The sequence below is a fragment of the Archocentrus centrarchus genome, unplaced genomic scaffold, assembly GCF_007364275.1.
Source record: "Archocentrus centrarchus isolate MPI-CPG fArcCen1 unplaced genomic scaffold, fArcCen1 scaffold_19_ctg1, whole genome shotgun sequence".
NCBI classification, from domain to species: domain Eukaryota; kingdom Metazoa; phylum Chordata; class Actinopteri; order Cichliformes; family Cichlidae; genus Archocentrus; species Archocentrus centrarchus.
In genome coordinates this window covers 89,019-105,695 of record NW_022060245.1, presented here as the reverse complement: position 1 = coordinate 105,695, position 16,677 = coordinate 89,019, and the positions used below count along the sequence as shown (strand labels likewise).

Here is a 16,677-nt window from a genome sequence, read left to right as displayed (position 1 = left end):
GTCTAAATGTTGGCTGCTTAGGAAGTTTAATCAGGTCTAAGGTTGCTGATATTACTTTCCAAATTACCTTTACTGCAGCGTGCCTACTTCCAGTCCCTCCACCACAACAATCTGCTCCTGTGGTCCAAACTGAGACGTTCCCGTGATCCCAGGAAAGCAGAACTGTCAACACTATGATTTCACTTCTTTCCACTTTTTTATGCCCTACTTCAAGGCTTTGTGATTTTGTCATGGTATGGGAGGTTGTGGGTTTCTTTTGGGGCTTTCTGCAGGTGGGCTCCTCCCAGCTGGGCGGAGTGGTGTTTTCATCCTCCGGCTGCACGCACCTGTCCTTGATTTGGGCCAGTATTTAAGGACTAGCGGAGCCTGTTACTCTCCGCCAGATCGTCTTGTACCTCAGTGGATACTTAAGACCTCCGCTGGTGTACTGATGTTCTGTTTCTCGGTGGTCGTTGCAAGCTTTCTACAGTGGAGTCCAACCTGTTTTCATTCTAGTGGCTGCCACAAACTTAAACTCCACTTTCTTGGGACAAGATCTGCTTGCTGACCTTTTTGCCTGCTTGCCTGCCTGCCCTCCTTCGTTGGAGACCCTGGGGAATTCCTGTAGCACCTTCATCATCCCCTACCCTTTTTGTGAATCACCAAGTGGATTCCAAAGTAAGCGACCTACCATTCAGCCTTAGTCACAATCTTGTGAAAGATATTAACCCATCTCTATTTCTGTTCCCAGTGGCCCCGTGTTCAGGATTTCTCTTTTCACTCATTTCCCCTACCAGTGTTGTGAAATAAAGATTATTTTATTGCAGAGCTGTTTTCTCGAGGTTGTGCATTGTTGGGTTCTTTTAATAAGTTGGCTCACAAGCCGTGACAGATTTAAAGCATAGCATTGAATTATTTTGCTATTGTACTGTGTTTTGCAGAGTTTAGTCAAATCAAAATGATCTTTTGTTTCACAGGTCCAAATAACCTGCTCCTCCCTGTAGTTTGTTGCCCACTTTGTTCATGTAAATGGACCCCAGATATAGAAGAATTGATTTAATGCAGATACTGGCCAGCAACCACCAAGTCTTATGTTAGTCACTGATTTATGAAGAATTTAACTTTTTGTATACATAAAACTTTAGTCATGTTGTGTCATGTGTGCCAACTCTAATAGCTGAACCAAAATGGATGGACTTCTGTTACTAAGAACTATTCAGATTTAACAGATGAACCATCTCATTTTGATGGTTTATTCTCACACAAGATACCAAAGACTCTGCTTTGTAGACCAAACCAGAAGCCAGATGATAAGTGTATGTATGTATTGCACCCTTTCACTCATCATCAGGTTTCATTTGTCTCTGAGCCACATGTGACAGATTGTATCTATGTATGGAGAACAGGTCCTGATGGTCATTTACAGCAGGCAGAGAAACTTCACAGAAGTCCAGAGCCAAGGTTGATGAGGAGGGCCTTGAAATAATGGTGTGCAGACTCTTGCTGCAAGGCTGGAATCACTACAGTGGTGAAATACATGCATACCCAACGTTCCTGCAGAAAGAGCTGGCACAAGCTTCAAATATAACATGCTTTTGCATGGACACAGTGTGCAGGTAGTAAAAATCAATGCAAGATAATATCATTTTCCCCTGATGTTTCTGTCTGTATAATTGTATTTATGAGCCATGTTGGGAAACACCAGTATGAGTAAAGAGTGCACGTCAGATGTTACACGTATCAAAATGTTATATGGCTATGGATGTGGTTTACTACTGCACATCTGGATTAGGCAACAGTAGTGCTACATGTTTGTTTTTGTTACCAAGATTTTATTAGAAACTTCCTGCAGTCATTTTCACACATGCACTAAAACTGTGCGTCTACACATTCTTCTAGTCTGCTTCTTCAGATTAACCACACAGTATTCCCAGTACTTTGTACTACATTATCTGACACTATACTAAAGTGTTTGTGTCCACATTCCCATCAGAGGTGTTGGCCATATTTGGAGAAGGTTGCAGAAAAGTTGCTGAGCTCCAGCCACTTACAGCAATGAAGCCTCTGCTATCTGTGATGCATGCAGAGGCTCACACTGGCAAACGTGAGGTACAGTACACAAGTGAAATATCCTGGAAGAGGTATTTGGGGAGCACAGTGTCTTGTACTGGATACATTGATCTTATAATTTATGTCCTTTAAATGCTTTTGAATAACCTGTTTTTTTTTTTAAAGAAAAACTGCATAATATGCAAAAACACATTATTTGAGTCAGGATTATATCTAATAAAGATGTAATATAACATGGACATAGTGACTGAACAGTTTCAGGCTTTAGCCGTGATGACCTCCCATTAACAGTAGTAATGGTAATTAACAGTACCTGTGATTAATTTAGACTTGCTCAGGACACCACAGTCATGAGGATTCACAACATAAATATAATCCTGATGCTGAACAGGTGGGGGTGGGGGTGGCAGAAGCCAGGATGGTGCAGGAAGGTTAACGGGTCAGCAGCTTCCTGGCTACAAAGAACATGACCAATCAGAATGGTTTAAATGGTTTTAATAGGGTGAAACATTTATTTCAATGAGCATCTTTTTATTTATTGTTTTATTGTTTATTTAGCAGGCAGAGCAGATATGATCACTCTGCCTGCCACAGCGTGGATCTACAGAAAAATGGAAACTCTCCATAAGAGATGTGCAAAAGTGAGAAGCTTACTTTATTTATTCCTGAGTTAATGTGGTCACCTCTCTGTATTTCTCTCTCCGTGGAAGATTTGACTGGGTGTTTTTGTGCATTTTTATTTGATTTTTATTTTTTCTCATGCACTAAACAGACCACAAAGAGAGCTGAAATGGAAGAAGACAGTCTTGAAAGTCCGAAACAAGAGCAAACATCTCTACGGAGCATACAGCGCTCTGGCTGTGACGTCCAGTAATGGGCAGCCAGTGGTTTGTAATATGGTTGCTGATGTATAAACCAGCATTTCTGTCCATAACAGCAGCTGCAGGGCTCACATACAACTTTGATTTTTTCCCCCATTGTCAACTTTCTTACATTTGATTTTTGACCATGCTCACAGTCACCGTGAAGAGCTCAGAGAGAAACTCACTCAGAAAACAGAAGCATGATCTCTACTGACAAGATGATATATGCTCCTGTCAATGCAAAACATTAATATTGTTATTTGTTATTGATCCTATAGATAGCAAACAGATACGGCTTTGGAAACGCAGAAGAACGCATGATCAGAAAAATATGAGATAAAGCAGTGCAACAATGCTGCTGCATTAAGAACAAGTCGACCTTGAATGAGCTCGTGGTCTTGCTGAGGAAGTGATTCTGCAACATTGAACATTACAAAATATTATAATGCACATGCAGTTTGACTTATGAATATTTGGATCAATCTTTCATGATGTTTATAGATTTTTGTTTGCACATTGAATTATATGTTCTGGCTTTTCTGCAATAATTAAAAGTGGTAGAGTTTATTGATTATTATTATATTTTATGAGTTCCTCTTGTTAACTGTGATCAGTGCCAAAGTTATCTTGTGGTGGAACACCGCTCTAGCAGCTGTATGTTTTATTTTTATGTAATCATAACTCAAACAGCGTTATGATTCCAGTTGAAGCAGCTCCTGTTTGAGCAGCTCCTGTTTGAGCAGCTCCCGTTTGAGCAGCTCCTGTTTGAGCAGCTCCCGTTTGAGCAGCTCCCGTTTGAGCAGCTCCTGTTTGAGCAGCTCCTGTTTGAGCAGCTCCCGTTTGAGCAGCTCCCGTTTGAGCAGCTCCCGTTTGAGCAGCTCCCGTTTGAGCAGCTCCCGTTTGAGCAGCTCCCGTTTGAGCAGCTCCCGTTTGAGCAGCTCCCGTTTGAGCAGCTCCCGTTTGAGCAGCTCCTGTTTGAGCAGCTCCCGTTTGAGCAGCTCGTGTCTGTCAGGCGTCTGGAAGAAGAGAAGCTCATCATTGTGAAGGAGCTGACTCAGCATGAGACAGAGGCTGGATCCACTCTACAAGCTGCTTCAGCAAATACAAGCAGACTTCAACAACCATAGTATGTTCTGATATGATATGTTATGATAAATAATAATAATGCCACTGATATTATTGTATAAACCATGTTTTATAAAAACATGTATTACAATTTAAAGATGATGTTTAGATATTTATTGACTGAAGGCTGCCTAATGTTGTGATCTTTGGCTCCACCCACAGACCTTACAGAAGGTTCCAGGGCGCGGCTCTGCTCTCTGTCACAAAGCTAATGTCAGTCTGCAGCACCTTTGCCCAGGTACATACTGACTCCTCAGTTTTCATGCTGGAAGAAGAAGGATGCTGAAGATGAAACTGATCAGGACAGCAGCAGAGACAGTCCTTCCTGTCTCAGGAAGAGATGTAGTCCCAGGTTTGGAAAGTTGCTTTTCATCCTAAGGCTCAGCTACAGCACTCCTGACTCTTTTTCCTTTTTTAACATTTGATGATTGAGTGCAGGGTTGGACTGGCAATCGGGCGTACCGGGCATTTGCCTGGTGGGCCGACAGTCCTCAGGGGCCGATGCCGTTGGATTTTTTTTTCTTCCCTTTTTTTTTCCAAAGAGACCGGCCCACAATTTAGAGGGGCGGCCCATTGGCCCATCTTCAATATAGACAGTGGACAGAACCAATCAGGATATAGGATGAAAGCGGCCCCACCCTTTCTCTGCGTGGTGCAGAACACTGAAACTACTCCCGCTAGTAGTTTCAGTGTTGAGCGCGTGTGTTAAAGGAGAGGCAATATAGAGAAACCGAAGCGGCAGAAAGGAGGTTCAGAGAAGTTACGTGTGAAGAAATTGAAGAGTGTCACTGTAGATGCTACAAAATGTGTAAAGATCACAGACATGTTCACTGCTGTAGCCTCCACGTCCTCTGTAACAGTAATGATTAAGCAACAGCAGCTGTAGGCAGAGCCGGCCAGAGGAATAGGCGACATATGCGGCTGCATAGGGCCCCCTGACCACCAGGGGGCCCCCAAGCTCGCCCACATTTGTCATGAAACTTTTTTGGTTTGTTTTAATTTTTTACAAATGCCAATTTCCTAAAAGAAAGAAGTGAGAAAATGCTGCAGCTAGAGTACTGACAGGGACTAGAAAGAGAGAGCAGAGTTCTCCCATATTGGCTTCTTTTCATTGGCTCATAGCACCGTATCACTCCAATAGAGCACTTCTCTCTCAGACTGCTGGCTTACTTGTGGTTCCTAGGATACTTAAGAGTAGAATGGGAGGCAGAGCCTTCAGCTTTCAGGCCCCTCTTCTGTGGAACCAGCTCCCAGCTTGGATTCAGGAGACAGACACCCTCTCTATTTTTAAGATTAGGATGAACGATGGGTTTTCTCTGTAATTATTGTGGGGTCTTTACCTTACACTATAAAGTGCCTTGAGATGTCTGTTTGTTGTGAGTTGGCACTGTATAAATAAAATGTAATTGAACTGAAAAATTGAATTGAAAACGCTGAAACTGTAATATATCCATAACCCTTTGACACCGAATGTGTCCACTGTGACACGACATACTTCAAAAGTGCCGCAGTTCGCGGACTTCCGGCAACAAATACCGTAATGCCCCTATATGGCTGTGATGCGCAATTTCTGGGCTTTCAGGAACCGTTTGCATTTTTTTGATAGGACAAACGGTTGCGGAGTTACGGTAATACACCAGCTGATCAACGTTCCTTTGATCAACCGACTCCGAGCTGATACGCCATGTCTCAATCAGCTGTTCGCCGCTATTGAGGGCAAGAAACGGGCACTTCAGCAGCGATCGCCCGGCGTTAAAGGGCTACAAAAAAAAAAGAAAAAAAATCAACTTCAACCCTCCAGCATTAATAACAATTAAGTTCAGGGGACAATGAAGTGATATGAAGGGGGCCCCAAATCAAATATTGCTTCGGTCCCCTTCAAGGCTTGGGCAGACTCTGCTGTAGGTGAAGACAGCAGCAGTGTGATGAGCAATGGCGATTGATTAATATCAATATTTATTTACATTTGCATACTTCCCCAAATCTGGCAGCCACGGCACCTTAATCTGATAAAATAGCAAACGGTCAAGGCTGAGAAGTGTTGGATGAGCAGTGAGTGTCCATTTTAGGCTGCATCACAGCATTTTAGATATTTAGGTTAAAGGTGTGCTGAAAGGCTGCACAGTAGTTTGAATTTGTAGCCTCTGTGCTGGTTAAACATGTTTTAAAAAGCCCTCAAGCAGGTGAAATAACAGATTTTAAAAAACTAAATGATACGTCAAAACTTTGCAATTTAAGCATTACTAAAGTAAGTTAAAAAAAGAAAAAGTATTATTAGCAAAAGGTGTGCCCACACTGAATAAGAGTCAAATGCTTCTAAGACATAGTTGCGGGCCGGTCTAAGCCAAAAATGCCAGGGCTGATTTTTTGTCCTAGTCCAGCCCTGCTCCCACCTGGTGTGCAAGCGGTATGTGCAGCAGCAATGTCAGTGGAATCTTCTAGTGAATTAGTTTTGTTTCATCCACTGACATTAAAAGTACCACACGCGGTCTCAGTTCTGTTATTACAAAGTAAGATGACTTTCCTTTCACCAGCAAGACATTTAAGTTGTATTGCTCTGCTATTATCTCAGCCACATATTACAATTGAGCGCTGTACCTCTTTGAACCCTGCTACTTTGCTCCCTACTCCAGAAGATGGAGAACCACATGATTGTAAAGCTATAACAGAGGAACATAGTAAACCAAGGGAGGATTTGTCAGATACGCCATTAACAGAAGGTGATGTGGCGTATGTAGATGGGTCGAGCAGGAAAAATGACAGAGGTATTACAGAAACGGGGTATGCAGTAGTAACTGACAAACAAATCATTAAGGCAGAACAACTACCATCTCATTTTTCTGCCCAAGCAGCAGAGCTTATAGCTCTCATAGAAGCCTGCTTACTTTATAAGGACAAGGCTGTGACAATTTATACAGACAGCCAATATGCATTTTCAACAGTACATCTTTTTGCAGCCCGGTGGGCAAGAAGGGGAATGCAGACGTCTACAGGTCAGCCAGTGAAACATGCTAAATTGCTAAAACAGTTACTTTTGGCCATTATGAAACCCAAAAATATAGCTATTTGTAAATGTGCAGTGTAATGGAAAATTTGTTTTTCAACTCAAATAACCTCTGTGTACTTCTTTGGAATGTAACTGTAATTTTCTGGCAAAAAGACCAGTGTGTGAAGACGAGAAAACAACTTGACTGTAAGCTGCGTCCAAGGCCATGACGCACTCTTTTATCATGCAGGTGCTACATGGTAGTGGAAAACTGAACTCCCCACAGATAACAGAAGAGGATGGTATTCAACACAATGACTATAAAGGAACTGTGTTTTCTTTTACTCTTTGGTCAATGCTGGTGCGAAGACTGCTCGTGCTGTATTGATCCCTTTGCAAAGGTTAAATTCTTTACTTTCAATAAATCATCATAAAATCAGTTTGGTTTCAGAGCTCAGCTTATTTTTTCCAACACATGCAGCCCACACTGCGGGCAAAGATCCTGTCACCTTAGGAAATGCCTTTGCAGATAAGATAGCTAAGGAAGCGGCACAGGGCCTCTATGGCCACAGCGACACATACTTCCATATGCAAGAGCCAATATGATAGGAGGTTTTACAGGACATGCAAACACAGGCCCCGAAAGCAGAAATAGAGCAGTGGCTTAGGGACGGGGCGACATTGAAGGATAACATTTATCATATTAATGATAAACCAGTACTCCCTAAAGCCCTTTTTAAAACTGCAGCATTATTGAGTCATGGGCCTTGCCATTTCTCAACAGGGGGATGACGGAGGTAATACGTAAATACTTCTATGCAAAAGGCTTTAATAACTATTCAAAGAATTTTTGTAGAGCATGTTTAACTTGCTGTAAAAATAATCCACAAGGTAATCTGAGACCAAGAAGGGGTAGATTTCCAACACCTTGTTATCCTTTCCAAATCCTCCACATGGATTTCATAGAACCGAATAAATGTAGGACTTATAAGTACTGTTTAGTACTTGTAGACTCTTTTACAAAATGGGTTGAAATTATTCCATCTGCAAAGGCGGATGCACTGACAGTTGCAAAAGCCTTATGTAAGACCATAATTCCTAATTATGGAATTCCAGAGAAGCTGTGGAGTGATAATGGACCACACTTTGTAAATGAGATAGTGTCTAAGGTGTCTCAGAATTTAGGCATTGAACTGAAGAACCATTGTGCAGACCACCCACAGAGTGCAGGGCTAGTGGAAAGAACAAATGGGACAATAAAAAACAGGTTGAAGAAAAGAATGGCAGAAACGGGGAGACCTTGGGTGGACTGTATAGATCTAGTGAAAATGTACATGCACATAACACCAGCTGGTCAAGGTCATCAAACAGAAGTGCTGGTCGAACCCGAGGTGGGACGGCCCATACCAAGCTCTACTGACCACACCAACAGCAGTGAAAATCGCTGAAAGATCTACGTGGATTCATCTGAGTCACTGCAAGAAGGTGGAGCCACTTACTTCGGAGTAAAGGTGGAAGTCTGGTTACAAAGGGGGAAATTCCTTATAGTGGTTTTTTCGTCTCAACCCAGTGAAGAAAACAACTGATCCCTACTCCTTTAGAATGGCGCCCTTCTGCAGCTTCATAATTATTCTCAGCGTGAACACACTGCTAGTTTTAGGAGGAACATCTTCATTAAATTACACCCAGTACCCACATGAATATGCAACCAGTGAATGGTGGCAGTTAATGAATGTCACAGCTCATGTTAATAATTGGAAAATTGTTATGTGTGTGCACATATGCCAGTGGCAGGACACAATACTGGACTGAGGCCTTACAATGTTAGCTGGGAGCACTCATGGTGCCTCTATGGGTTGGCTACACATCCAGGGAGAAGAGCTAAATGGAGTGAAGCAAATTTTACCACAATTCTTAATGTAAAGGGGATAAGTTCTCCCATTAATAGAAACTGTTCCATGTTAACAGATTTGCTCACTTGGCCCCAGTTAGCTAACCCCCTTCCTGAGGTACTGATGTTGACTCATTTGCCAGAGAAAGCTTTTCCAGCATGTGTTATAGCAAATGGAACCACCAAGGTGGGTAGGTTACCAGCCACTCTCTGTAATGCTACTTATTCCTACTGTCCACCAACAGATGAGAGACAATGCCTGACCTGCCTCCAAAATATTGCTTGTCATAACAATCTAACTGTACAGAGGAAGGAATGTCAGTCTGACCTGGCCTACAGAATACAGATGGACACTGGGGAGCTGAGTCAGTGCTCACGAGTAGCACCAGGACCCAAGGGAACAAGAGTGTTAGCGGACTGGTATTTCATCTGTGGTCACAAAGCATACGTGTCCCTTCCCCCAGGTTGGGGAGGCCTGTGTAGTGTTGCATATGTGTCAGATCATGTCTTTTTCATGCAGTACCAGGCCAGTCATCCACATCACAAGACGAAGCGACAGGTTGGAGAGTGGCTCACGAGCCATTCAGAAGTCCCAGAGGAGCTCCGGATCTGGGGAGTCGGAGCAAAGATTGACCAGTCTATCTTTCCAGGAATTGGACTGGGATTTGTCCGTGACCAAGTGGAAATAAATCACTATGCACTATTACGTCTGGTAAATACAACCATAGCTCTATGACAAGGAACTTTAAAAGAGTTAAGTTCACTCAGAGCAATGGTGATGAAAAACAGGATAGTATTAGACCTTTTGACAGCTTCCCAGGGTGGAGTGTGTAAGATCATTGGTAAGACATGTTGTACTTACATCCCAGATGAAGATGATGCTGGTGGACCCATAAGGGAGGCACTCGACAGACTGACTGAATTACAGAAATATGTACAACAGCACACTCAGGAAAGCCAGAGTGATTGGTTTTCCTGGCTAAATGCAGGAACTTGGTGGCAGGTATTGTTGAAATGCCTGACACCTGTTTTGTGTGTGTTGGTGTTGATTTGTGTGTTCACAATGTGCATTCTGCCCTGCATCAGATCCATGATAACAAAGGTTTTCACAGGTTATGTCGTGTCATATTTGCAGCTTCAGATGGTCGACCAAGACGCTGAAATGACTGCAGATATTTTATAAATATGTAAATATTTGGCAATGAATGAAACCCACACTGAAAATGTGCAAGTTATGATAAACAGGAGGGAAATGTTGGCATTATGGTATAAATTCCATTCTGTTTATTATGAATTATCATATCTTCTGTTTGTATGCTTTTATAAGTTGTTTTATGTACATATGAGACTGTTGTTTTTATGTTTGAAATGGAAACACGTGGTGACATTTCTTACAAAGGAAGTTGTAGTTACCTGCAGGCTGTTTCAAGCCTACAGAACACACATAGGATACGTGTCTCATGTACGCCATGTTACATATGCACATTCCACGGTACACTTACTACCATATATGGTAAGGAAGAAGCCGAGAATGTTGTTTATTACATGCTGTAAACTGCGTTTGGTGTAACCCGCGTGATTTTATTGTGAAGGTCTGAATAAAACGCTGCGCAGGAAGTCGTCCTGCGGGACAGATAACTTCCACTTAACCGAGAGCTGAGCTTGAGGAACGGGTCTCTCCTCCTTGCGCAAGTTGAAAAAGAGTTGTGTGTTTGTTCTCTGAGTTATTAAAATGATCTGAACCTATCAAAGATTTAATTCTATGTTTTTAAATCTCTGAATGGGTTGGCTCCATCATATCTGGCTGAACTAACACCTTATGACCCCTCAGGGTCACTGAGATCTGCTGACCTGCTCCTCCTCAGTGTTCCTAAAACTAGGTTTAAGAACGGGGGGTTCGAGCTTTCTTTGAACATTTCTGTGATTTATTTATTGCTGTGTGTGTGTTATATTTATTTTATTGTGTTATCCTGTTTTCATGTCCATCCCTTTGGTCGACCTTCTTGCTTTAAATGTGCTTTATAAATAATTATAAATATTATAATAATTATTAAATAATAATTATAATAAAGTTATTAACTATTAAACTGTTTCTTTAACATTTTTAATATTTAATATTTGTAAGATTTACAACACAAACAATAAAACAGCAACAACATGAAGATAAAACAGATTCAGTACAAACTAACATGTAAGATAAGAACTGATTTTTAATCTGACTGCTGGAGAAAAGCTCATCACTAACATGAACTCTAACAGCTAAAACACTTTAAATCCAGGAAGAAGGTTTCCTCAAACATTTCAATCTTATGGATCTTTTGTCTTAGATGTGTTAAATTCAGGGTTGTCAAACATAAGGCCTGAGGCCCAACAAAATATTCACTTAGTCCAATCCAGTCCACTGGATGGCAAACTTATAATACTGCTGCAATCTCACCTGAACACAACTTTATAATACAAATACTAAAACTAAATACAAATAACTGCATGCTACTAATTTCTAGAAAAAATGTAACTATGGTAACATTTTCTTTCACAGCTCCCTCATCAGATCTTTACAGGAGATTCCATCGGAATTCTGTGGAGCCGGATCTCAAGGTTTGTAAGTTTGACCAGAAGAGGATCTTTGTGTGTCTGCAGATTCATTGTGATCCAATGATGGGAATGATTTCAGGCCTGCATGATCATGCTGATGTTTGCACAGAGCAGATAATGAAGAGAATGTTTTTGCACATTGGTAACAGTGAAACAGTTTCTTTGCAGCGTGGGATCGTTTGTGTCGGGAGTACGAAGTGAGATTCCTGAAGCTCTTGTCACACTGGTCACAGCTGTAGTTCCCTTCAGTGTGTTCAGTGTGTGTACTTTCATGAAGGTTACGAGTACCTGAATGTGAGAAGCTTTTGTCACAGTGTCTGCACTTGTATGGTTTCTCTCCTGTGTGGACTCGTTTATGCACTTTAAGGTGACTTGCAGTGATGAAGGATGACCCACACTGGTCACAGAGGTGCTTTTTAACCCCACTGTGGATGAGTTCATGTTTTTTTAATCCACCTGTTGTGATGAAGCTTCTCCCACATTCTTTGCAGTACTTCAGTTTGTGTCCAGTGTGTCTACGCTGATGTATTTTTAGGGTGACTTTATGACTGAAAGTTTTCCCACAAAGGTCACAGCGAAACGCTTTCCCACCACCACAGCGATGACAGGGCTGAGAACTGGATCCATCTGTGTGGCTCTGCTTCTACACAAAGACACAAAGACAGTGTAAGTCCAGGAATCCTTCAACATCTTTATCCTGGACGTCGCCTGGAATAAAGAGCATCTCTGCCAACGTCCAATTACATTTTACTGTTTACATTACAACACTCAGCTTACTGGATACAAGAACTACAATACTACCACCACAATGCTACAATAATACTCATTTAATACTATGATAACTTTGTCATACTGAAGCACTACCACTGTGACACTGCAATAATACCACCGTAATACTGCAATAATACTCATTTAATACTGTAATAACTTTATTGTCATACTAAAATACTACCACTGTAACACTGCAATACTACCACCATAATACTACAATAATACTCATTTAATACTGTAATAACTTTATTGTCATACTAAAATACTACCACTGTAACACTGCAATACTACCACCATAATACTACAATAATACTCATTTAATACTGTAATAACTTTATTGTCATACTAAAATACCACCACTGTAACACTGCAATACTACCACCATAATACTACAATATTACTCATTTAATACTGTAATAACTTTATTGTCATACTAAAATACTACCACTGTAACACTGCAATACTACCACCATAATACTACAATAATACTCATTTAATACTAGAATAACCTTAATGAAGCACTTCCACTACAACTGTAACACTACAATAATACCACCATAATACTGTAATAATACTCATTTAATACTGTAATAACTTTAATGTCATACTAAAATACTACCACTGTAACACTGCAATAATACTCATTTAATACTAGAATAACCTTAATGAAGCACTACCACTACAACTGTAACACTACAATACTACCACCATAATACTGTAATAATACTCATTTAATACTATGATAACTTTAATGTCATACTGAAGCACTACCACTGTGACACTACAATAATACCACCATAATACTACAATAATACTCATTTAATACTATGATAACTTTAATGTCATACTGAAGCACTACCACTGTGACACTGCAATAATACCACCGTAATACTACAATATCACTGTCCTACTAAACTGCTACCAACATACTGCTACAATAATAATGTCTTACTATAAAAATACTAGTGAAATACAACAATTATAGTACTGTATTACCACAATTGTAAAGGTGCAATAACATCAGTGTAACACTATAATGCTTATATAGGACCAGACTACCACAGTAATACTACAATACTGCTAATGAAATACTATATAGAACCATCATACTATACAGAGTACATTCATAGAGCACAACAAACTGTGGGACTCACTATAAGTGAGCAGTGAGTGATTTTGGTTTTCTGAAAGCAAATGAAATGATAATTCATGTTATTCAAAGTTTATAGTGGACAGTAAGTGCAGCTAAACTGGGTAGTTTGCAGTGTTGTGGTTCAGTTTACAGTGATGAACTCTGTTGGACTGCTGCAGGGCAGACTGTGGGATCCTCGGTCACTGCTAGGTTAGGTCCTGGTAGCAGCAGAGACATTATGAGAGAGAGACATGGAGCTCAACTCTGAGCTGAAACCTCTGACTAAATATTAGAGAGAAAGATGGAGGAAGTATAACTACCAGGAGAGAAGCTGTTAAAATCTGATTTGTGTACAAAGTCAACCATCAAAAATATAGAGTACTTTTTCTTCCCTGTAAAACAAAGTTGGCACATTAGCACCAGTAGCCAACATGACTGAACATGCCCACCAGTGATAAACGGACAAGAAGACGTCTCACTCTGTTTAAAAAAAAAAAAAAAAAAAAAAAAAGTGAGTGGCTGTGAAACCTTGGATTGTCTAGCACGCCGTGTTCTTTCACCATTGGCTGCCATGAATAAACATGTCGCTGAATGCTATTGCACATGTGAAGCTCGCCAGAGATAGACGGTCAGGAAGACATCTCAAAAGAAAAATGAAACCAGTAATAAAAAATGACTACAATTAAATTCGTCATTAACTATTTTTGTTGCAGCCCTATTTTATATACTTCTGACTGAAGAAGGAGCCACTGTAAACCAACATAAAGACCCATATATGCAGAATTAATAATACCATGATATACCAGGAAACTGGTGTATCATAAATAATACAGTGATATAAATGTTTGTCACTACAAAAAGTAATAATTTAGTTTCTTATGATCATAGAAGCAAAAATCATAACTCAACAGTTGTTCCCCAACAGTCAGGCTAAAGTTACAAGATCAAAATAAAAACACATACCTCACAGTAACTGCACTTGTAGAGTCTCTCTCTGCTGTGGATCTGTTGGTGTGCTCTCAGGTAACGTGGAAGTTTAAAAGTCTTATCACACAGGTCACATTTATGAGGTCTCTCCTCAGTGTGGGTAAACGTGGGATTGTAACTCTTGGTCTGTTCCAAACTTTTTGCCACACTGATCACAGCAGTACACATCATGTCCAGTGTGAATGCGTAGGTGTGTATTTCTGCTCTGTATGCGGATGAAAGTTTTTCCACAATAGTCACAGCTGTATGCCTTAATTCCAGAGTGGGTGACTTGATGACTCTTTAAGTGGCTATGGTGAGTGAAAGCTCTGCCACACTGATCACAGCTGTACGGCTTCTCTCCACTGTGGATGAGTTGGTGTCTTTTTAAGCTTCCAGCCAGGCTAAAAGACTTTCCACACAAGTCACAGCTGAACGGCTTCTCTCCACTGTGGATGAGTTGGTGTCTTTTTAAGTGTCCAGCCTGGGTAAAAGACTTTCCACACAAGTCACAGCTGAACGGTCTCTCTCCAGTGTGGATGAGTTGATGATTTTTTAGATCACCCTTCTGGGTAAAATCCTTCCCACACTGATCACAGGTGTATTGTTTTCCTCCCTTCCTTCTGTGAGGTTTGTCAGCCTCCTGACTTCTCGCTCCATGTTGGTCCTGCAGTGACAGAGATACAAACAGAGGCAGTGAGTGAAATGCAGTCGTGGAACAAACTTCAAACTCCATTAATATTAGAGTTTTTTTTTGTCACCTCCAAAGATCTACTAGGTCTATTACCTCCACCTACTGGTGACAGTAGCACATTACATGCAGCCATGTACAAGGGAAAAGAAGAGGAAACATAAATTTATGTAAAATGATTTCAAAGCATTAATTGGACATCCTGGTTATAAAGAATCATAACATGTCAAAATGCCAAAGGATGGGACAACACTGCAAATGGATGAAAGCCATCCTGGAAACTTGTTTTATCTGTGACCTAACAGACACATCCTGGTCAAAGATGAATCCAAGATTCCTCACAGGACTACTGCAGGCCACATGAAGGCCATAAAAGGACAGCAAACACACACTTTTTCAAGTACTGTATGCATATATTTTCTAACAAATAACAAAGCAAATATGAGCTCTCTCTCACTGAGTTTCTGATCACACTGACAGACAAACTCCACAGTGTTAAGCTGCAGTTTGTGATGTAGTTGTTGTTCTGCTCTGCAGCCTCTGTGAGTTTGGTGTAGCAGCACATGAAGCAGCTCTCCACCTTCTGCAGCTTCTGCTCAGAGTGACCCTAAAGCTTGAAGCAGATCTTCAGAGCAGAACAAGGACTACTGCCACCAGCTGCAGTCCAACACAGTGGAGTTGGAGTGGGTTGAACCACGGGATGAGAGACTCTGGGGATCACCACAACAGCAACATCAACAGCTACTGGGACAGCATTTCCAAACCAGTAAGCACTGGAATCAAACTGGTTGGAAAACAATGAGATCTAATGAGGAGAGAGTGGAAAAGTGCTATGAAAATATGAAATGTGTAATTATAACAGTGATGAAAATGACATTATAGATCAAATACTGCTCAATGAAAATGATGTATTGTGTGATAAACTGTGGGTTTGATCTGAATCTTGATTATTAATGTCTGTGTTTCAGTGTCCTGTTAAAATGTGAGCACAGTGACGTAGTGGTTAGCACAGCTGCCTCACAGCAACAAGATCCTAGATTCAATTCTACCTTGGCCAAGGATTTTCTGTGTGGAGTTTGTGTTCTCCTTTTTATGTTTATGTGGGTTTTCTTCGCATACTCTGGTTTCCTCCCACAGTCCAAAGATATGCATTTACTGCCATTTCCACCAGTTAGGTTAAATGGTGATTATCCATAGGTGTGAATACTTGTCTGACAGCTGTGACAGGCCCCAACCCCCCCAAGCAGAAGAGTACGGAACAGTGGATGCTAATTGGGACCATAATAAATTAATAAACCAAACCAACAGCAGCTGATGAAGTCACACAGTTTCAATAATAGTGTAACACTGAGATTTTTCTCACCTGTTGTGTTGAACTCATTGTTTCCTCTGTAGAGGCTGAAAATGTTCCTCTGCTGCTCCGTCAGACTCTCCTCCTCCTGATGATCAGCTGCAGGAGAACAGATCTGTATTAGAAGCTACCACCCTGCACTGTTTGGGGGGATGAGCCCTTTAAGGCTGATTTGGATTTACACACTGTTGTGGGATACGGCCGGTTCTAGCCGGCTATGTTAGGGTGGGCATCTAGAAACAGTAGGTGGGAAACCT

General features: G+C 41.0%; 1 pseudogene; it reads right to left on the bottom strand.

Annotated features, from left to right (window-relative positions):
- Window positions 1–3,604: 3,604 nt before the first annotated feature.
- LOC115775594 (zinc finger protein 239-like) lies at window positions 3,605–16,451 on the bottom strand (annotated as a pseudogene).
- Between the last annotated feature and the right edge of the window lie 226 nt (window positions 16,452–16,677).